The sequence below is a fragment of the Narcine bancroftii genome, chromosome 4 (assembly GCF_036971445.1).
Source record: "Narcine bancroftii isolate sNarBan1 chromosome 4, sNarBan1.hap1, whole genome shotgun sequence".
Lineage (NCBI taxonomy): Eukaryota > Metazoa > Chordata > Chondrichthyes > Torpediniformes > Narcinidae > Narcine > Narcine bancroftii.
This window is the reverse complement of record NC_091472.1, coordinates 305,384,810-305,407,102: the sequence shown is the minus strand read 5'-3', so window position 1 is coordinate 305,407,102 and position 22,293 is coordinate 305,384,810. Positions and strand designations below refer to the sequence as shown.

Here is a 22,293-nt window from a genome sequence, read left to right as displayed (position 1 = left end):
TTATTAGCAAGAGAGGGACAGCGTCCCTTGTGTTGCTAGCTCACACTGACCCGGGCTCGAACTGGGGGAAGGCTTGTGGCATGACGGCCTTTATGGGGGATAAAGGGGAGGAGTCATGAGCTGGCCAGAGAGAGCAGGGTCAAATGGTTGCCACAAGAGGACACAGGTTTAAGGTGCTGGGGAGTAGGTACAGGGGTAGTTTTTTTTTATGCAGAGAGTGGTGGGTGCGTGGAATAGACTGTTAGCAACAGTAGTGGAGGCGGATAAGTTGGGGTCTTTTAAAAGACTTTTGGAAAGGTACATGGAGCTTAGAAAAATAGAGGACTATGGGAAAGCCTAGTAATTTCTAAGGTAGGGGCAGGTTCAGCACAACTTTGTGGGTCGAAGGGCCTGTATTGTGCTGTAAGTTTTCTATGTTTCTATGTACAAAGTGTAGTTATGGTGTGGAAGATGGAAGGGATTCTAACAGAGAGTTAAAGGAAAGACAATTTATGCATTAATCTTCTTATAGGCAGAAGGGGTAAGGGTTAACATTTTAGGAGCATGTTTTGGTGATAACATTTGAAAGTGACAGAGAGGACCATCATTCTTAGGCCTCACAAAAACTTCAGTTATTTGTCTGCAACTAAATCTATTTTACATGTAGATTTTCAGAGATGAATTAGTTATTAAAAAATATACACTTAATACTGCTACAAAGGACTCTACATCACCTTTGTTGACCTCACCAAAGCCTTCGACACCGTGAGCAGGAAAGGGCTTTGGCAAATACTAGAGCGCCTCGGATGCCCCCCCAAGTTCCTCAACATGGTTATCCAACTGCATGAAAACCAACAAGGTTGGGTCAGATACAGCAATGAGCTCTCTGAACCCTTCTCCATTAACAATGGCGTGAAGCAAGGCTGCGTTCTCGCACCAACCCTCTTTTCAATCTTCTTCAGCATGATGCTGAAACAAGCCATGAAAGACCTCAACAATGAAGATGCTGTTTACATCCGGTACCGCATGGATGGCAGTCACTTCAATCTGAGGCGCCTGCAAGCTCACACCAAGACACAAGAGCAACTTGTCCGTGAACTACTCTTTGCAGACGATGCCGCTTTAGTTGCCCATTCAGAGCCAGCTCTCCAGCGCTTGACGTCCTGTTTCGCGGAAACTGCCAAAATGTTTGGCCTGGAAGTCAGCCTGAAGAAAACTGAGGACCTCCATCAGCCAGCTCCCCACCATGACTACCAGCCCCCCCCACATCTCCATCGGGCACACAAAACTCAAAACAGTCAACCAGTTTACCTATCTCGGCTGCACCATTTCATCGGATGCAAGGATCGACAACGAGATAGACAACAGACTCGCCAAGGCAAATAGCGCCTTTGGAAGACTACACAAAAGAGTCTGAAAAAACAACCAACTGAAAAACCTCACAAAGATTAGCGTTCAGCTCCGAATCATGGGTCCTCTACCGGCATCACCTACGGCTCCTAGAACGCTTCCACCAGCGTTGTCTCCGCTCCATCCTCAACATTCATTGGAGCGACTTCATCCCTAACATTGAAGTACTCAAGATGGCAGAGACCTACAGCATCGAATCCACGCTGCTGAAGATCCAACTGCACTGGGTAGGTCACGTCTCCAGAATGGAGGACCATCGCCTTCCCAAGATCGTGTTATATGGCGAGCTCTCCACTGGCCACCGTGTCAGAGGTGCACCAAAGAAGAGGTACAAGGACTGCCTAAAGAAATCTCTTGGTGCCGGCCACATTGACCACCGCCAGTGGGCTGATCTCGCCTCAAACCGTGCATCTTGGCGCCTCACAGTTCGGCGGGCAGCAACCTCCTTTGAAGAAGACCGCAGAGCCCACCTCACTGACAAAAGACAAAGGAGGAAAAACCCAACACCCAGCCCCAACCCACCAATTTTCCCTTGCAACCGCTGCAACCGTGTCTGCCTGTCCCGCATCGGACTTGTCAGCCACAAACGAGCCTACAGTTGACGTGGACATTAGCCCTCCATAAATCTTCGTCCGCAAAGCCAAGCCAAAGAAAGATTATAGTTATTGTGTGAATGTGCTGTGTGGAGATTCACAAATGATTGATTTTTTTCCCCTTAACAATTTAAAATGTTTTGCAACTTCAGTGATGTGAATATAGATCTCAAAATACCATTGTTGCAGATTTTATGATTGTAGTCTGTTGTTAAAGAAAAAGGAAGAAAATCATGCCCTCTAATGTTATTAGATTATTACCACATCAAAGATGCACGTTAGATGAGATTAGTTTGTGACTGGAGGCTGCGATTTTAAGTATTCATCTTCCTGAGAAGTATCTTCAGTTCAGCTCTCCCTGAATAAGTCACACCTTGCAGTATGCAAGGGAATTTGCTTATTTCCAATATCCAACCTCGCACCTCCTTCTCTGTTTGAAACCTCTTCACCTACTTTTGCACAATCTACACACATTGGGCATGAGTTAAATAGTTTCAGGCATTGGGTTCAAGATCCTTATTGGTGTTCAGTTACCAACAAAGTTTGTGGTGCATCACAAATATCCTTCTGCAGAACTGTAAAAAAAAATCAATGATATTGGAATTCAGAAACTGAAGCATAAATGTTTCAAGACATGAGGATTATTCATTTATAAAACATCAAAGTTCAGATTTATTGACAAGAATACATACACGACCACATACAATCATCAGATTCTTTTTCTTGCAGGTCAGGCAGAATTTATACTTATCAGTAGTGCAAGAAACTCTACCCAGGAAAAGAGACATATACAAAAGAAAGAAAGTGACTGTGCAATACAGAGAAAAAAAATATTCAGTCATAAATAATGTGCAAAGTAAGTATCCTTAAATGAGTCACTGATTGAGTTTGTTGTTTTGGAGTTTGATGACGAAAGGGGAGTAACTGTTCCTGAACCTGGTGGTATGAGTCTTGGGGTACCTGTACTTCTTTCCTGATGGCAGTAGTGAGAACAGAGCAAGTCCTGGGTGGTGTGGATCCTTGATGATTGCTGCTGTTCTCCAATGGCAGTGTTCCCTGTAAATTCTTTCAAAGGGGGGGGGGGGGCGAGAATTTTGCCTTTGATATACTGGGCTGTGTCCACTACCTTTCTAAGGGCTTTGCACTCAGAAGTATTGGTCCCCCCTATACCAAGCCGCAATGCAGCCAGTCAGCACACTTTCCACTACAAATCTATAGAAGTTTGCCAAGATTTTCACTGTCATAACAAACCTCTACAAGCTGACATCTTTTCTTCATGATCACTGTAGTGAAACCATGTTAATGACATGACCTTTCATGTTTGTCCCTGCTCTCTCTGGCCAGCTCATGACTCCTCCCCTTTATCCCCATAAAGGCTGTCATGCCACAAGCCTTCCCCCAGTTTGAGCCCGGGTCAGTGTGAACCAGCAACACAAGGGATGCTGTCCATCTCTTGCTAATAAAAGCCTTCAGTTCCAATAACTTCAGTCTTTGCTTAATTGATTGTGCATCAATGTGTTGAGTCCAGGAACGATCCTTAGAGATAGTGACTCCAGGAATTTAAATTTGCTCACCCTCTCCACCCCTGATCTCCCAATAATTTTACTGGATTGAACATCTCTGCTTTTCCCTTCATAAAGTCTACAATCAGTTCCTTGGTTTTGGTGACATTGAGTGAGAGTTGTTGTCCGTACACCATTCAGCCAAGTTTTCAGTCTCCCTCCTGAAGGCCAACTTATTGTCCCTCTTTATGCATCCACTACTGTAGAATCATCAGCAAATTTGTAAATGGTGTTGTTGTCATACCAAGACACAGTCAAAGGTGTGAAGCAAGTAGACCAAGGGGTGAACCGTGCAGCCCTGTGGTGCAATGTTAATTTTTAGTGTTAATTGAAATTTTACATTGAAGAAAGTAAGATAATTGTGAACAATTCTTTGAGATAATTCAATTGCAAAGTGGAGAAACCACATCTCAAATCAGTGTCTGAATGACCAGGGATTAACCAGTGTTTCTCATTAAAATGTCACTCAAATCTAAAGCCCAATTAATGTTGGCTGAAGGACTGATTCAATCATTATCATCATGGATCTATTTCCGTAGCTTTCCTTACTCTATAATTCAAGATATCTAACTTTCATTGACCTGATTCCTTCACTCGCTTTCACTCAAAGGCCATATGGCTCAGCTGGGTTGTTCTGCAGCACAGCTTCAGTTAAAACCTCAGACTGATTTCATCTAACAACTTAGCGAAATAGCATTGTGTGTAGAGAGGTAAAGAGAAGCAGGAGTCAGTTATGTGGTCCTTTGAGCCTGCATGACCAGAGTTCAACATGACCATAGTTCATCCTTTATCTCCATATCTTCTTCCTGTTCTTTCTCCATATCCCCATATGTATGTATGTTTAGATATCAATTGATCTCCTTAATTATATTCAGAGACTTGGCCTCCATTGTCTCCAGGATAGAGAATTTCACAGGGTTCATCTGAATTTAAAAAAATGTCTCCTCATCCTGAGACTGACCTTTGGTTCTAGCTTCCTGTTGGGCATGACCAGTTGCCCCAGTAATCACAAGGACAAAAACTGAGGGGAACGATAGGCTTTATTGTACATATGACTTGAGCTGGCCCAGATCCAAGCTAGGGAAGTACAGGGAAGGGAGAGGTGGCTCAACTTTTATGGCCGGGGTCCCAGGGGAGGAGTCCAGGGGAGAGTGTCATCGGGGGGCGGGCCAGCCCGAGCCTTTACCGGCCACATACAATCCATACCATTATACCTCCTAAGCCAGGGATAGCCTCCTTCCCACACTTTGCCTGCCAAGCCTCGTCATGAGCCTGTGTGTTTCAGTAGCACTCCCTCCTACTTTTCTCAACTTTGGTGAATACAGGTCAAGCCTGTTCAATCTCCCCTCAGTTCACAGTCCTGTCATCACTGGGATTAGTATGGTGAACCTCTGTTGTATTTCCTTTCAAGTTTATCCTTTCTTCTGTAAGGAGACCAAAACTTCACATAATGCATTAGGTATCATCTTTCAAGGCATCCTCACTTCTGCACTCAAAATCTTTTGCAGCGAAGGCCAACATAACATTTGCCTTCTTAAATGCTTGCTACATCTGCATTTGTTTTGTTTTACAAAGTATTTGTTTAATTCTTCTGTCATTTCCTTGTTCCCCTTTACGAATTTTCCCTTTTTGGATTGCATGATCTACATTTGTCTTCATTAATTGTAAATTATATTCTGCAGCTTCTCAAACATATCCTTTTAACATTGTTTAGAATTTTATTTTTAATATTTTAAGAAACCATAAACATTGTATTTGCATCATTTTCTTCCCTATTCTGTGAGTTGACTTTCTGTTCTCTTCCAAATGGCAGATATCCTGCACATTCCTCAGTGAAGATTAAGGATCAAGTCCAAGGGGCCAGCTCTGTAAAGCAGATGAACTTCAATTGTGACTCATGGAGTCAGAATGGCTTCTCTTTTGCTTTGCGCTAGCACAGACACACATTAAAACATTGATTTAAGTAGCTGGAGGAGGATAAAACTATAAATAATTTAAATGTTATGTTGCAAGTATGGAGTGACAAGTGGAAGAGATTTGGGGAAATTTGAGTCAGTCTCACTGCCAATATTTTATGTTCTGATAAACTCTTGCCAGAATTTCCACTTACTTCCCTTGGGTTGTACTCCACACCCTCCTGCATCCACTTCACCCTCCCCCATCCCCTTCACTCTCCCCATCCCCTTCACTCTTCCCTAACCCATTCACTCCCTCCTATTCCCTTCACTCTCCCTTAAACCCTTCACCCTCCCTCATCCCCTTCACTCTCCCCTGTCCCCTTTATCTTCTCCCATCCCCTTCACCCTCACCACCCTGGTTAGTCAATTAGTATGGCCCTGCAGGTGTACCATCTGGTGTTGCTGCTCGAGCCTGAGAGCAGAGTGAGACTGTTTCCTTTTTGATAATGGGTGTTATATTGGCCACTCGCCAGTCATCCACCACAATTCCACAATGTATATAACTTTTATATTTATTGTCCCATTTCTGACTGGATTTTTGGGTATATCCCATCATTATTCTATAATACCCACATTTCTTTTAGTTCAACTTAATATTTCTCATTTTGTGCTTAATTAATATAGGGTTATCTCTTCCTTAAGATTTCTCTCAGTCATAAATCTTGAAATGAAATACTGGTTATATATCCCAGCGAATCTCAAAGTTCAAATTTATTGTCAGGGAACATTCCTAGCATCACATACAACTCTGAGATTCATTTCTCTGCTGGCCAGACAGAATTTCTAATTACCAGTAACTGCAAACTGTACTCAAGAAGAAAAATGTTTAAAAAAAACAAAAGAAGGAAATGTAAACAAACTGACAGTACAAATATGGAGAATAAATATTTAGTAATAAATAATGAGCCAAGTAAAGATCCTTAAACAATTCTCTGAATGTGTCTGTTGTTCGGAGCTCTGATGGTTGAGGGGGAGATGTAGATGTTCTCGAGGCTGGAGAGAGTTTTGCCTATGATGTACTGACTTGTGTCCACTATCTTTTGTAGGGATTTCTACTCAGAGGTATTGGTGTCCTGATACTAAGCCAGGATGCAGCCAGACTGCACATCTGTAGAAATTTGCCAAGGTTTCCGATGACATGAGAAAGCTCCACAAACTTCAAAAGAGGTTGAGGCCCTGGCGTGGTTTCTTTACAATGGCATTTGTATGATGGGTCCTCTGAGATAGAGACTTCCAGGAATTTAAATTTGTTCACACTCTCCACCTCCGATTTCTCAATAATCACACCTCTGAAATCTGAAATCTCTGGTTTTCCTTTCCTAAAGTCTACAATCACCTCCTTGGTCTTGATGACATTGAGTGTGAGAGTTTTGATGGTACAGTACACCATTCAGCCAGGCTTTCAGTCTCCCTCCTGTATTCCGACTCATTGTCCCTTTTAATAAAACCAACTGTGTTGGTATGGCCAGCAAATTTATATATGGTGTTATTGTCATACCAAGCTGTACCGCGTTGAATGACTCAAAAGACTTGTTGACTCAGACCAAGGCTTTTATTAACAAAAGACTGGAGCATAGTACATCGAGGTCGACCAGTCCAGAATGACCGGGGTCTGATTAAGAGCAGCCCTTTATGACCTGCCAGTAGGCGTGGCTACAGCTCTCAGCCAATCACTACTACTATATGGAAATAGATACAAATATATACATTGGTGATAGGATCCTGTCCTGTCACACAAGCCACACAGTTACAGGTGTAAAACGAATAGAGCAGGCGGTTATGAATGCAATCCTGTGATGCTCTTGTGCTGATGGAGATTGTGGAAGAGATGCTCTTGCCAACCCACACTGATCCACAGAGGAAATCCAGGATCCAATTGCACAGTGGGGAATTGAGGCCCAGGTCTTGGAATTTACTAATTAGTTTTGAGGGGGTAATGCCAAACTGTTGTCAATAAAGAGTATCCTGATGTATGCATCTTTGCTGTCCAGGTGTTCCAGGATTTTATGTAGAGCCAATGAGATGACATGTTGCTGCAGTAGGTACATTGGAACGGATCCATGTGGAGCTGATATGCTTCAACACCAGCCTCTCAAAACACCATCACTGTGGATGTGAGTGCCACTGGACAGTGCTCATTTAGGCAGGTTACTGCAATCTTCTTGTGCGCCTCGTACAATTGAAGCCTCTTTCAAACAGAAATGTTCCACGCACTGTCAGAATGACTCTGTGTATTCTTTATTAACTCTCCTTTGCGAGGATCAATCTCAGATTTACACTTTTACCTTTCTTTACACCTTTTCAATACTTCATTGTGCTTTTAAACATTTTTATTGTTTTCTTCCCATACCACCTCCTTGTTTTCCTTATCAATTTCTTAATCATTCTCAAGTTCCTTTTTTAAAAAATCATGCTTTGGGTCCGGAAACTTTTGGTTTGTTTCTAACTTCTTTTTGGAGACACAAAATCTTTCTGAGAAGGAGCAATGCATTTGCTCCCCACGATTCCACCCCTCATTTTGAAGTCCATTATCACTGTGTCCAAGTTCTTTTTTTCTCCCCGCTTCAGTGAGATGACCTGTCAAGGTAGATTAGACATCTGACTATTTTTTTATTGGCATTTACGTGAATTTTAGAAAAATAGCTGTAGGTGTATCTTGACCAATGAACAGCGGTGGCCACTGGTAAAATGATCCTCTCCCAGTTACCAGCTGGGCACGGCACAGCCACTGGAGGGTGCAGCTTTGAAGGTGAAACAAAGAATTTTCCTTATTCTGACTGAGGTGTCCAAGAATTTGTATCCATCTTCTGTGATATGTTAGCACTCTGCAATCTAGCTGAGGTGGCTGCCTTCCAGGATGCTGCAGTCATACCTCTTACTGGGTCAGATTAAAAGAAACATGGTGTAATCTGGTGTCATGTTGATTAGTGAAAGCAAAGAGTTCCAATACCAAGGGAATGAGGGGGGGGGGGGGGGGAATCTTTTTTTTTCCAGGGGGGATTTTTTTTTATATATATAAAAATAAATGTTCATGTTTAATTGCTGTATATGTCATATATTATTTGTTTTTTGAATGAATAAAGTTTTAAGAAAAACAAAAAACCAAGGGAGTGGCAGAGCATGAAGGGAGTGGGCCACACCTAAGTACCGACTGAGCTGCTACGCCCTGTGGCCTGGACTTCACAGGCAGCATGCATCTTGAGCCCATCTACCATGTGAAGGACAGCGGGCTCTCAGCACATCCACTGTTGAAGATCCATTTAAGAGAGCATTTTGGTGCATCATTTGGATGAGATATAAGCAGGTGCCAGAGCTCACTGGATCACCACTCCCGGCACCTCATGAGGCAGCTCTGGCACCTCCTTGTCACTGTTTTTGGTGAGCTCTGGCACCTAAAACATTAGCATGCACCTCTGGAAATAAAGGAAGGAACATACCATGTGTGACACCAACTACCTTGTCGTTACCATACGTGGGCTTAATAGAAGCTGTGGGGTTACATATTGATGCGTGATGATTTCATAGGATGGTTGAAATTGGAAGGGCCCTTGTTTTATTCATCTCATTGACTTTAGTTTCCAGAGATGTTAATTGATAGATCTTTTCTGAATCTGAAACTGACATTTGAATATTCTTCACTGCAAAGTGAATGGAAAGGGAACGATGCTGCCTGGGGGAAGAAGGAGAGCAGGGCGTGGGATGCTCATCTGAATGGCGAGGGGAAGATGGTTGGGGACTGGAGTGGAAAACAAGGGCAGGGCGTGGGAAGTTCTGCTGAAGAGTGGGGAAGATGGTGTTAGAGACTGGGAGGCAGGAGGAGGGCGGGGCATGGGAAGCTCAGCTGAATGCCTGAACTCTAAGCTGGTCTCATGCATCTCTTGCTGCAAGGCACGGATGTGACCCTCCTTCCTATGTTGCTTCCCTTCCTTCCTCTTAGCCTTCTTGATTGTTGATAGCTTACACCACTGCTCTGCCTTCTCGAGATGTAGCCCTCTACACAGACCAATGTTGTACAAGTTGCAGCAGATCACATTGAAGTGTGACATTCTATCTGGGGATTCCCATTGTATGTTCTCTAAGGATCCAGAGCAGCTATCTGACTTCTCCTCTACTGTCTCCTCTACTCCCTCAGGGCCATTGGCCAGGTCTGCAGAGGATATCCCTTCTGGCTCAGCAATTCATCACAGCATGGTTTGGTAAGCTAAGTATAAAGTGTTTAGCAATTCCCTGGATATGTGAACACACCTACTAAATATTGCTGTTGCAATTGACCTGGTCATCCTTTTCTACTAATAGAACTGGCTGCCTATTTATCAGGTTTCCTGATAGTCGCAGGTGAAAAATGCCTGTGGTTGGAGCTGATCCTCCACTTCTAGTGTTTGCTCCATCAGGAATAAATGATCCTGGGAATACAAGCAGCATAAGATGCCCGAATCCTGGCAACAACATTCTGATGTAGGCCAAGAAGTGACACATAACATTTGCAGCTCTAAAATGCAGCGTCAACAAGAAAGAGTTTAACTACACATATTGGTATTACAAAAGTTTACACAAAATTGGGAGAAAAACTCAGGAAGTCATCCAGCATTCTTTATGTACCAAAGATAAAGATAAATAACCAATGTTTTGGGCCTGGGCCATTCCAAAGGAGGATATGGTCAGAGGTAACCATTTATTACCATTCAAACACATATAGACACACACAGGGTGTTTGCATTTGTTGTTTTTGCAATAATGTTTAAATTTGCAAAAACAATTGCAAACACACTGTGGTTATCCCTGACCATATCCTCCTTTGGAATAGCCATCCTAGATTATAAGTGCTGAATCAAAAAGCTGGTTCCTTCACCTTCAACATCCTTGGGACCACCATGATCAGAATTTGAACAGAACCTGCCAGCTAAATTCGATGGTCACAAAACAGGTCCACAACTGGGTATGATATAGCGAATGGTGCACTTCCTCACTCCCCAAAAGCCTTTCCACCATCTTCAAGTCGTATCAGGACCATGATGGAATGGTCTCCACTTGCATGGCTGAGAATATCTCTCAAGTGGTTCAACACCATCCAGAACAAGCAGCCTGCAGGACTGGCACATCATAAACCATGCAAGACATCCTTCAATGGCACAGCCACTGCACTGCTGGGCACTTGCCCAGGCTATTCCAAATGCAACAGTATCTCCAATACAAACAAGAAAGTCAAAGGCAACAGGTGAATAGGAACCACTGCTACTTACAAGTTCTTTCCCAAGTGGAATGGTATTCCTGACCTCCAAACATATTCCAGATCTTTCACTCTGTGTGTGTGTGCGTGTGTGTGTGTGTGTGTGTGTGTGTGTGTGTGTGTGTGTGTGTGTGTGCGTGTGGTGTGTGTGTGTGTGTGTGTGTGGTGTGTGTGTGTTAGTGTGTAAGTGTGAACATGTGTGTGTGGGTGTGTAGGTGGGTGTGTGTGCAGTGTGAAGGTGGGTGGGGTGTGTGTATGTGTGTGAGTGTTGTGTTTGTGAGTAGATCAGTGTGCAGCTGGGGGTGTGTGTGGTGTGTGCAGTGTGAAGGTGTGTGTGGGTGTGAAGGTGTGTGTGTAGGTGGGTGGTGTGTGAGAGTGTTCAGTGTGAAGGTGTGTGTGGGTGTTTATACATCCACTGTGCATGTGTGTGTGAATGTGAACTTCTATGTGTGTGATTGCAGGGGTGTGTGTGTGTATGTGTGTGTGTGTGTGTGTGTGTGTGTGTGTGTGTATAGGTGTGTGAGTGTAAACTTCCGTCTGTGTGTGTGTGTGAGTGTGTGAGTGTGATCTTCTGTGTGTGTGATTGCAGGGGTGTGTATGTGTGTGTGTGTGTGGTGTGTGTGTGTGTAAGTGTGTAAGTGTGAAGATGTGTGTGTGCATGTGTGTGTGGGTGTGTAGGTGGGTGTGTGTGCAGTGTGAAGGTGGGTGGGGTGTGTGTATGTGTGTGAGTGTTGTGTTTGTGAGTAGATCAGTGTGCAGCTGGGGGTGTGTGTGGTGTGTGCAGTGTGAAGGTGTGTGTGGGTGTGAAGGTGTGTGTGTAGGTGGGTGGTGTGTGAGAGTGTTCAGTGTGAAGGTGTGTGTGGGTGTTTGTACATCCACTGTGCGTGTGTGTGTGAATGTGAACTTCTATGTGTGTGTTTGCAGGGGTGTGTGTGTGTGTGTATAGGTGTGTGAGTGTAAACTTCCATCTGTGTGTGTGATTGCAGGGGTGTGTGTGTGTGTGTGTGTGTGTGTGTGTATAAGTGAGTAAGTGTGAAGATGTGGGTGTGCATGTATGTGTGGGTGTGTAGGTGGGTGGGTGTGCAGTGTGAAGGTGTGTGTGGATGTGTAGATGGGTGGGTGTGCAGTGTGAAGGGGTAGTGGAGGTGTGTGGGTGTGTGTGCAGTATGAAGATGTGCAGTATGGGGTTGTATATGTTTGTGAGTAGATCAGTGTGCAGATGGGGTGTGTGTGGTGTGTGCAGTGTGAAGGTGTATGTGTGGGTGTGAAGGTGTGTGTGTAGGTGGGTGGTGTGTGAGAGTGTTCAGTGTGAAAGTGTGTGTGGGTGTTTGTACATCCACTGTGCGTGTGTGTGTGAATGTGAACTTCTATGTGTGTGATTGCAGGGGTGTGTGTGTGTGTGTGTGTGTGTGTGTGTGTGTGTAGGTGTGTGAGTGTAAACTTCCGTCTGTGTGTGTGTGAGTATGTGAGTGTGTGTATAGGTGTGTGAGTGTAAACTTCCGTGTGTGTGTGTATGTGTGAACTTCTGTGTGTGTGATTGCAGGGGTGTGTGTGTGTGTGTGTGTGAAATTTGTGGGTGTGTTCCTGTAAGAGTGTATTTGTGTGAGTAGGTGTGTATATAGGTGTGTGAGTGTAAACTTCCATGTGTGTGTGAGTGTGAACTTCTGTGTGTGTGATTGCAGGTGTGTGTGTGTGTGTGTGTGTGTGTGTGTGTGTGTGTGTGTGTGTGTGTGTGTGATTGCAGGTGTGTGTGTGTGTGTGTGTGTGTGTGATTGCAGGTGTGTGTGTGTGTGTGTGTGTGATTGCAGGTGTGTGTATGTGTGTGTGTGTGTGTGTGAAAACTTGCGGGTGTGTTGCTGTAAGTGTGTATTTGTGTGAATAGAAGTTCAATTTGACTGACTCACTGAGTAGCTCAATTATTGATAAAATTGTCTCAGCTATTCAGACTGATAGAAGCTCAGAGTGGATTAAACTTTACCTCAAGGGACTGAAGGGTTTGTGGCAAATGTAAACCCAGTTCTTTTACTGGGAAGAAATGACTTCACCTGTCAGGAGGACAAATCATTTCATAGTTCCTTTGTGCATCTTCTTGGAGTGCACTGATGCAAGAAAGTGCCAGCCGATAAAATGAACTGAATTCGTCGAATGTAAGAGGGAAAGCAATTTATTTATGGAAGTTTTGAGCAGTTATGAATATTATTCAGGAGTGTGATCTGCGATATTAATTTCACTGTGGACAAGTGATAATTCACTACAGAAAAGTTTGCTCAAATTTACGTTCACTGAACAAAAATTTGTATCTACTTAAACCCTTTCAATTTTAATTTTCAACAATAATGAAATTTTATCTTTATAGTGTAGTCAATTGTATTCAGTAACACATCCAATATTAGAATATACTAGAAAACATGGTTAGCATTAGTGGTTAGCACAATGGTGTTACAGCGCTAGCGATTGGGACCAGGGTTCAAATCGTCCGCAGTCTGTAAGGAGTTTGTATGTTCTCCCCATGTTTCCGTAAGTTTTCTCCGAGCACTCCGATTTCCTCCCACCATTCAAAACATTCCAGGGTTCGGGTGTAATAAGGTGCCACAGGCTTTGCTATATGTCTAATTTTAATTTAATTGTGTGACAATCTATATGTCAGAATGACCATTTATAACATTGTGGGCCTTGTGCCAAGCAGTTCCAATGCTTTGATTCTTCTCTATTATTTTGCTCAGACCCTGGTGTAATGAACATGAGAGTTACACGCAGCGACTCGAATTCTCTAAGTCTCCTTGATCTCTACTTGACTGTCCATTGACCCAAGAATTCAGTGGTTATATTGGTTCAGATGGCTTCTGCAAATTTGCACAAATCCGAAAGGCATTGAAAGCACTTTTATCCTTCTTCATTCATGTTGGAATTAAGAACCAACAATAATAAGTGTCTCATTTACTGGTTCTCTGCATCCATTAGTAGCAGGAGTAAGACTTTCAATGACATCCAAGCAGAGGGGTGATGTATGCTGCTTGCCCATAGTGTGCAACAGGAGATCCAAGACACATGCTTCCTTGCTAATTGGGCAATGCATCATTTCAATCAAAAGGAACTAGCCTTTGGACACCTCTGCAACCCATTCTACAGGCATTAAAAATCTCTTGCAGCTGAGTCTTAAACTTTAATAGTCTGGGTATGAATCCTTTTGGCGTACATATGCAGGAGATAATGGGACCCTGACCACAGCAATGGTTACAAAGACAAAGGGTCTTGGATCCCTACAGAGCTGGTGACTTCCATGAAACTGGACATCATTCCTAGAATGGCACTGAAGGTTCTTTCTGGAACTCGCAAAGTTCCATGTATAGGCTTTCCACTCCTTCAACATTCAATTGGCATGTGACCTGCAGCTCTGCATCATGAATGTGGATGTATAACCACCTGACCTTCAGGAAGGATTGCCTTTTAATAAGGCATTTGACAATGAGAGACTCATTCAGAAAGTCATGTGGCATTGGATCTACAGAACAGTGCGTGGATTAAAAATTGACTTGCATGTAGAAAGCAGGGAGTAGTAGTGGATGCAAAGTATTCTGCCTGGAGGTCGGTGACTAGTCAAGTTCTGCAGGGATCTGTTCTGGGACCCCTGCTCTTTGTGATTTTTATAAATGACCTAGATGAAGAAACGGAAGGATGGGTCAGTAAGTAAGGGTTCCATTATCTCCTGACAAAGGATGGAGGAGTTGTGGATGGAGCTGAAGGTCATAAGTTATCAAAGGATATAGACAGGATGCAGAGCTGGGTGGATTTCAATGTGATTTCAATGTGGTTAAGTGTGAGGTGATGCATTTTGGCAGGTCAAACCAGAAAGCTGAGTACAGGGTTAACGGTCAGATACTTAACAGTGTGGATGAACAGAAGTACCTTGGGGTCCAAATCCATACATCTCTCAAGGTTGCCATGCAGATTGATAGGATAGTTAAGAAGGCCTATGGGATGTTGGGCTTCATTAATAGGGGGATTGAGTTCAAGAGTCAAGTTCAATTAAAAAATAAGTATGGAATTTCTAGCAACACAACCTTCTGTTATTTTCAAATAAGAGAGTATTTAGGGGATAAATTGGGATCAACAATGCTTTTACCAAACTGTAGAGACTTTGATTCGAAAAGGAAGAACAAAAAAATTCACTTCAGCAATGGATCTCTTACAGGAACTCCCAAACAGGGGGCTCATAAGTCCAGGTAGAGATGGGAATCAGACTTACCAGGTAGAGATGGGAATCAGACTTAAACGAGCAAACCTGGACTGAACTATGACTGATGGTATGACAAACATGATAAATGTAAGATATAGGTGAGAACAATATAATTTTTTTCATCAATTATATCTCACACCACAGAAATTAAACAAATTAAATTCAGACCTATCAGACCAATATTTTAGATGTGGTTATGTTCTAAAGTAAGGCCTTTTTGGGTTGATCTAGTAAATTTCCTAGAGCAGATTACAGGAATCAAATTTCCACAAAACCTAGAATTATTTTTACTGGGCAATATTACAGGAATAAGGACCTAAACTGAAACTACCCAAACATCAAACACAATTTGTTAAAATTGTGTTGCAGTAGCTAGAAAATGTATAGCAGCTGCAAGGAAGTCTGATTCACATCCAGGTATGGCTCGTTGGAATGCAGAAATACATAGTTAAATTTCCCCTCGAGAAAATTAACTATAACTTAAGAGGTATTCAAAATTATAAAAGGGACAGATAGAGTCAATGTGGATAGGCTTTTTCCACTGAGAGTGGGGAGATTCAAACAAGAGGGTGTGGATTGAGAGAAAAAGAGGAAAAGTTTAAGGGAGGTATGGAATGAATTTCCAGCAGTGGTGGTAGAAGCAAGATCGATGTTAATATTTAAGGAAAGTTTTGATAGATATATGGACGGGAGAGGTGTGGAGGGTTATGGGCCAAATGTGGACCAGTGGGACTAGGTGGGAGATAATGTTCAGCACGGACTAGTAGGGCCAAACTGGCCTGTTTCTGTGCTGTAAATGATTATATGGTTAAATAAGTATGACATATTTTTACAAGTTTGACGTCCCTATTTACAAATCTTTAGTTAAATCTTTAATTACGTTCATCCTAATCCTCGAAACCTGCATTGATCCTTTCCAAAGAAAATTAATTGAATATGAATTTATGATCTGTGGAGCATGCAGCACTTTTCAGTAATACCTCTTGCTTTCTCTTTTTCCTTCTTTTCTCTTTTTTTTTATCCTGTTGCTTACTTTCCTTTCAAAAATCTATCTTTTCTTCCCTTTGAGGTCTTTTTTGGGTGGGTCGGGATTGAGGAGTTGGGGTACAACCATCATGGAGCAAATGCTGGATTTACTTTCGTACTTGTAGTTTTAATTTTGTAACTGACTGCAGGTATGGACAAATGAATAAATAATTAGAGAGTCGAGGGGTCATGTTGCAACTCTACAAATCTCTGGTTCGAGGTCTGATCATTTCATTATAGGAAGGACATGGAAGCTATGGAGAAGGTGCAGAGAAGATTTACCAGGATGTTGCCTGGATTGGAAAATTAGTCTCATAAGGCACGGTTAGCAGAGCTGGGACTTTTCTCTTTGGATAAGAGGAGACTTAGTAGAGGACTACATGATTCTGAGAGGCATGGATAAGGTGGACAGTCAGAGCCTCTTTCCCAGAGCAAGAATAGCAAACACCAGGGGACATCTCTGCAAAGTGAAGGGAGGATGGTTCAGGGGTAAGTTGTAGGTGCCCAGAATGCCTTGTAGGGATGGTGGTGGAGCCATTTAAGAGACTTAGGCAAGCACATGGATGAAAGAAAAACAGAGGATTATGAGGTAGGAAAGCTTAGTACTATTTTCTTTTTTTTTTGGTAGGAATATATAGGTTGGCACAACATCGACGCCCAAAAGGCCCGTACTATGCTGCAATGTGTGTTCTATGTTCTAAGCTTCAAGCTGACCAGTGAGTGTTCAATTGTTGCTTGATTGCTCAAGGAAACTTTCCTTTTGCAGGTCTGTGCAATGTGAAAGGTTTATTCCCACCCTTGTGAACAATGTAGATGGTGTAGATGGTGGTTCTGATGAATGTGAAAGTGCTTGGACAGGTGTATATGATAAATTCCCATTTTCCCCAGGGAGTGAATGGCTGATAGTCAATGTCTGTGTTAAACACTGCTCCAAGAAGTTCGAAGACCTGGTCTAGCTCTGTAATGTGCATTATGGTGGGTCATGTAACTCCTCCATCTGGAATCTGTTGGGAATGTGGATTGAGGAGGGGCATGTAGTCTCTCCATCTGATTGGAAGTTATCTCACCTGCCAAGCAAGGTCAAGCCTTGTCCACAGGTCAGTGCACACCTGGTCATTGGTCCCTTTAATTGGCTCATCGATACCTGCGCTGGACTCTCCAGCTGATGACACTATAAAACCCACCACAGGTGAGCCATCTTCCTCTTTCTCTTCCAAGATGAACCCGAACACCACTCCAAGTTGGGAACCGTGGGCAATGATGGAGGTTTGTTGGTAAGGTGTGCAGAGACAAAGGGTCTCTGTAGTATTATGTGCCTAGTGTCTCTAGTTTAGTTAGTTAAGAGCTGCGCCTACCAGGGACATCAAGAGGTAGCAGTTATCATATGTGGTAACTTGATTGTAAAGCCTCTACCCCCACGAGTGGTTGTGAATGTATTGTTTAATCCAGCAGGTGTGTGTATGTCTTTTACCCCTGTTGCAACATGTAAATAAAACACTACAGTTCAATCAGCATTCAGACTCATTACCCTTGGGATCCATCAAACCGGTTTCACACACACAACATGCTCCTACCAGGATCAAGGCCAAAGCTGAAGATTCTACAACATGAGAGGCAAAGTCTAGTGACAAAGCTCAACTGCAGAAGGGACCTCAAGAAAGTAGACCAATGGCAGAGTTTTAAAGAGTGAGAACACATGAAGAAGTTGTCACTGGAAGAGTTGGGCATGGCTCAGTAACATTTCAAAGTATGTTATGTTCCATAAATATTTCATAACTTCTAAGTGGAAGTTGGCATGTGAACGCAAATAAAGTTGAACAAAATGAGAACATTCCTTTCGATAGCATAAATAGATTATGAGGAACATACTTGAGTTATAACAAGAGTTGTTTTTAATTATTAAACAGAGTTCTGAACAAGATATCTTTAATCAACAAGAATAAGCCATACAATCTAGAGCAAACTTGATTTCAGATAAAGCTAACTCACAGTTTTGTATTTATATCCGGCTCTAAAAATGTTATCTCTTGAGATAAGAAAATTATACTGAAATCTGCACAAGGGAGCCATGGTCACAATTTCTCAGTCACACTGCTTTTCCTTCTATGGAATAAATGAAAGGAAAAAGCTTACAGCAGAGAATAAGACCTGAAATCCCTCCATTTCGTCAAGAGGGTATAACTTCTATTTCTCCTCTTATGCCTTATGGTCTGAAATATCAATGACAAACAGTGGATATTTGCTCAAGGTGAGGGGGAGAATCTTTAGGGGAGATGTCAGAGGTAGGTTTTTACTCATTGCTGGGGATAGTGGGTGAGGTGAGCACAATGGATCATTTAAAAAACTCTTATACATGGAAGTAAGAAGAGTAGGGGGTTATGGACGTGAAATAGGGAAGAATTAGATTATTGTGGGGTCAGTTTACATACATTACAAGTCGAAGGCCAGTACTGTGCTGTAATGTTCTGAGCTTTATCATATGTAAATCTCATGCTTCCAGAATCATACATCAGCAGGTCATTCCCATGCTAAGAGTAGTAAAAGCTGGAAATATTCAGTTTGTTACAAAACATCCAAATGTAAGGTTGAATATCTTTCATCGGAACCAGAAAAAAAACATATAAAAATGTGGTAGATCTTAGGTGGACAGAGGCAGAGAGATGGAAGGCTTAGAGTATTACAGGCATACAGAACCAAGTAAGCCCTTCAGCCCATCTCATAGATGATGACCAAGTTGGTGTTCTAGACCAGTCCTATTTGCCTGCTCGTATGTATTGCTTTGATATCCTTCCCAGACTATTTCCCAGCAAGCTCAGGACCAGAACATTGGGCTCTAGAGGTTTGTTATTATCAGTTGTGACTCAGTTGATAGCATTTGATCACTTCGATGAGGGCTTTCTGCATTATCGGGGGGGGGGGGGGCTTCTTTCCAGTAAGATATATCCAATTATCCCATGGTACCTTTTGAAACAGAGCATGGCTATGGTCTCCAGCATTCTTCCCAAAATGATTTTCGTCACACCCCGCTCACATTTGGAAGATTGAGATATGAAAAAAACATGCTATTGCCTCATTTATGATCGCGATTGACATGTATGTTGCTAAGTTTGACAGTCGAAAGAATTGCAGATGCATCATTGAAGCCCCGTGTAAGACAAGGCCATCTCTGGTGGTGAATGTGTTTATGGCCCATCCTTTGTTAATTTTTTAACGGAAAGCTACCAGATATCATTACCTATTTGCTGGATATAAGCAGGAAGTTAACAGTTAAATGATCATTGAATAAAATTGGCTGCATGTGGGAGATATCAATTTTTCAACAAATCTAAAGGTTTGAAGAATAGATTCTAATTTAACAGGAAACATTAAACTATGCTGAAGCCCCTTTATTCAGTCAATAGAAAAAAATCAACTTAACTGGTATTCCAACATCATTCTCTTTACCGTTGATGAAGTTACAGTTGTTGGTTGTTCTTTAAATGTTATTGAGCATTAGTAACTAATTTAGCGAGAGCTCATACTGAAGGGGTAACAGCCCACATGTAGTTACACAGCTTGAAATTAATGGCTGCATAAGCGTTTTTGGCACAGTAACTTCTCAAGGCTGGGACAGAACCTGTTCAATCTTCTGTTTAAAAACTAGATGAAATAACCAGGCTATAGATGATGTAATGTTGAAACTTATGCAATTCATTGCAAAGAGTTCAGAAATAACATATCGTGTAATTTAATAGCTTGAAGGTAGCTGTGAGCAAGTAAATTAATACAATGATTCAGAGTGAAGTGAGTTTGCATTTAAGATTTGCAGTGCAGCAATCGATATGCGCCTGGATGATGGCATGGGAAGGGTTCAGTGCTTGAGGCAATGATCCAGATGGACAGAATGTTGGTCTTAGGCCACACATTAAAGCACCTTCTTTAAAAGGGCTTGAGGAGAGGAGTCATGACACAAGAATACAGATGAGCATATCCGACATCCAGCAGAATTCAGCTCCAGAAGGCTGTCCTGAATCTCACTTTGTTCAACAGGTGGAGATCTGTACTGATGGTGACTGTCCAATATGTGGACAATATTGGCGAGCAATCAAGCTATACACACTGCTCTGAGAATTTTGCCTGGATTTGTCATGGCGGAAGGCTCTCAGTAACTCAGTTCCCTGGACTGATTCAAATCCACGCTTGTTGGTTGCCTATTGACTCTGCCCTTTGGAGACAAGTTGACCTGGTGCTCCTGTAAGGTAAGCACAGTAATGGAAAATTAGAACCCAATCAACCTTCTGTCGAGGTTTGGCAAGAATACAATAAGCCATGATATTACGATTACTTGGCATCATTTAGTGAAACCTGAAACAGAAATAATTCTGAAACCTAATGGGATATGGCATATCTGACAAGCAGAAGGGAGTTATTAATATTCATGTTGCTTACTTGTATGGTTATATTAACTGTATTCACTCCTGGATGCAAATCTACTCATGGAGATCCTCAAGCTTTAGCTCTCCCTGCCTTTGATTAACTTCTCTGAACTTGGATAAGAGACGCGTCCTAACAAGCAAACTTCTTTGGACTATCAGTCACTTTGTTCTTGAGATTTCTAAGCAAAAAGCACATTTCCACCATGCATCATAAAAACTCTAATGTCTTGGTTTGTCTAGATTGACGTTGATTTGTGTAAAGCAAAACACAAGGGTAGAAGAGAATTAAGAGCCATTCTTTTCATTTCTAACCCAATCCAGACATCAGGGAGCTGCAAATATTATATGCTGATTTGGGTTTTTTTTTATTCATTTGGTTGTGGCACTTGTGCCAAAGTCCTTTTGTAGCAGTTTGAAAACCACTGTTTTAATCGTACCTCATTGACTCATTATGTGCACGGTTTCATAACTTCAAAGGAAATGGACCAATGACAATTTTTCTCAAGCAAAATATTTCAGAAACAATTGGATCTAGAGCAACGATTCTCACCCTTCCCTTCCCACTCTTGTACCACCTTAAGCAATCCCTTACTAATCACAGAGCACCGATGACATAGGGATTACTTAAAATGGAATGTTAGATTAGGGGGGCAGTTTGAAAACCACTGTTTTATAGCATCAAATGGGTTTTACATTGTGCATAACAGGCTACATCAAAGAATCATTTACATTGAATCAGCAGTGTTGCCAAATTTGAGACAATGAATGACTTAAAAATAGCATTGTTCAAGCATACGGTTAAATATGGCGAAGACTCCAGAGCAGAGGGATAGTGCTCCATGATCACTATCTTAAAGGAAGCTTTTGTGGGTTTGGTTTGGGTGGCTTGGGCAAGGGCCAGTGGCAGAACTCTGATTGCCAAAATTATGTCAGGAAGCCACAAGGCAGACAATGGAGATCTTGGAGGCTGCAATACGAAGAAGATCCGATGTGAAAGATTGGAGATGTTGGAATCAGGAGCCAAAGCAATCTGATGGAGAAAGTCAGCAGGTTGAGTAGCATCATTGGAAGGAAATTAATTCTTGATGTTTCAGGTCAGAATCCTTCATCAGGATGAATGGTCCTGACCCAAAACTTTGACCATTCTTTTTCTCCCAGTGATGATAGTCAACCTGCAGAGTTCCTCCATCAAACTGTTTTGTTGAACTCAGACAAGGCCACTGGGAATGAAATGGAAAGGAAAGAGAACAATTTTTTAGCAAGGTTAGAGTGTAAAATGGATAGTATGTTTTTTTTTCAGCCTCAATGAACTTGGACTGAAGAATAAGTTGAAACTGGAAATGGAGAAGAGTCAAGACTAGTGTGGAGCGTGACTGGAGAAAGATTGACATGGTGGCCAGAGCAGGCACTGAGGCACGTGATGCAATCTAAGGGATAGTTTATATTCACAAATCGTGAGGGTAAAAAGGAAAGTGGTGTGGAAGACGATGAGGAAGGACAACAGATTATATCCAATGTTCACATGGAGGATAAAGAGCCACAGGTTAGTCGGTCCAAGTGGCCTATGTCTTCTTTGTAGTTGCTTTGTAATTTTGTTTGATTTTGAATTTAGGGCCTTTCAGAAATAAAGAAAACAGGTATCAACCTTGAATGGCTAATGACAGCATGGTGGCAAAAGAGAGTGGCCAGCAACCTTATAGAAGTTTACAAAATCATGAGGGGACATGGATAAAGTGAATGGTCACTGTCTTTCTTCCAGGGTAATTGATTCTAGAACTGGAGACCACATACTTTTAAGATCAGTGGGGAAACTTTTTCGTATAGATCTGAGGGGCATTTTATTTTCACTCAGAGGATAGTCCATATCTGGAATGAGATGCCAGAGG

General features: G+C 42.2%; 1 long non-coding RNA gene across 1 annotated transcript in view; it reads left to right on the top strand.

The window, feature by feature from the left end:
• Positions 1–8,441, top strand: part of LOC138762208 (uncharacterized) — a 170,733-nt gene extending 162,292 nt beyond the window's left edge. Inside the window, exons 5-6 of the long non-coding RNA XR_011356824.1 lie at positions 2,712–2,838; positions 5,358–8,441. This is a non-coding gene — a long non-coding RNA (uncharacterized lncRNA). The remainder of the gene's footprint in view (positions 1–2,711; positions 2,839–5,357) is intronic.
• Positions 8,442–22,293: the final 13,852 nt, after the last annotated feature.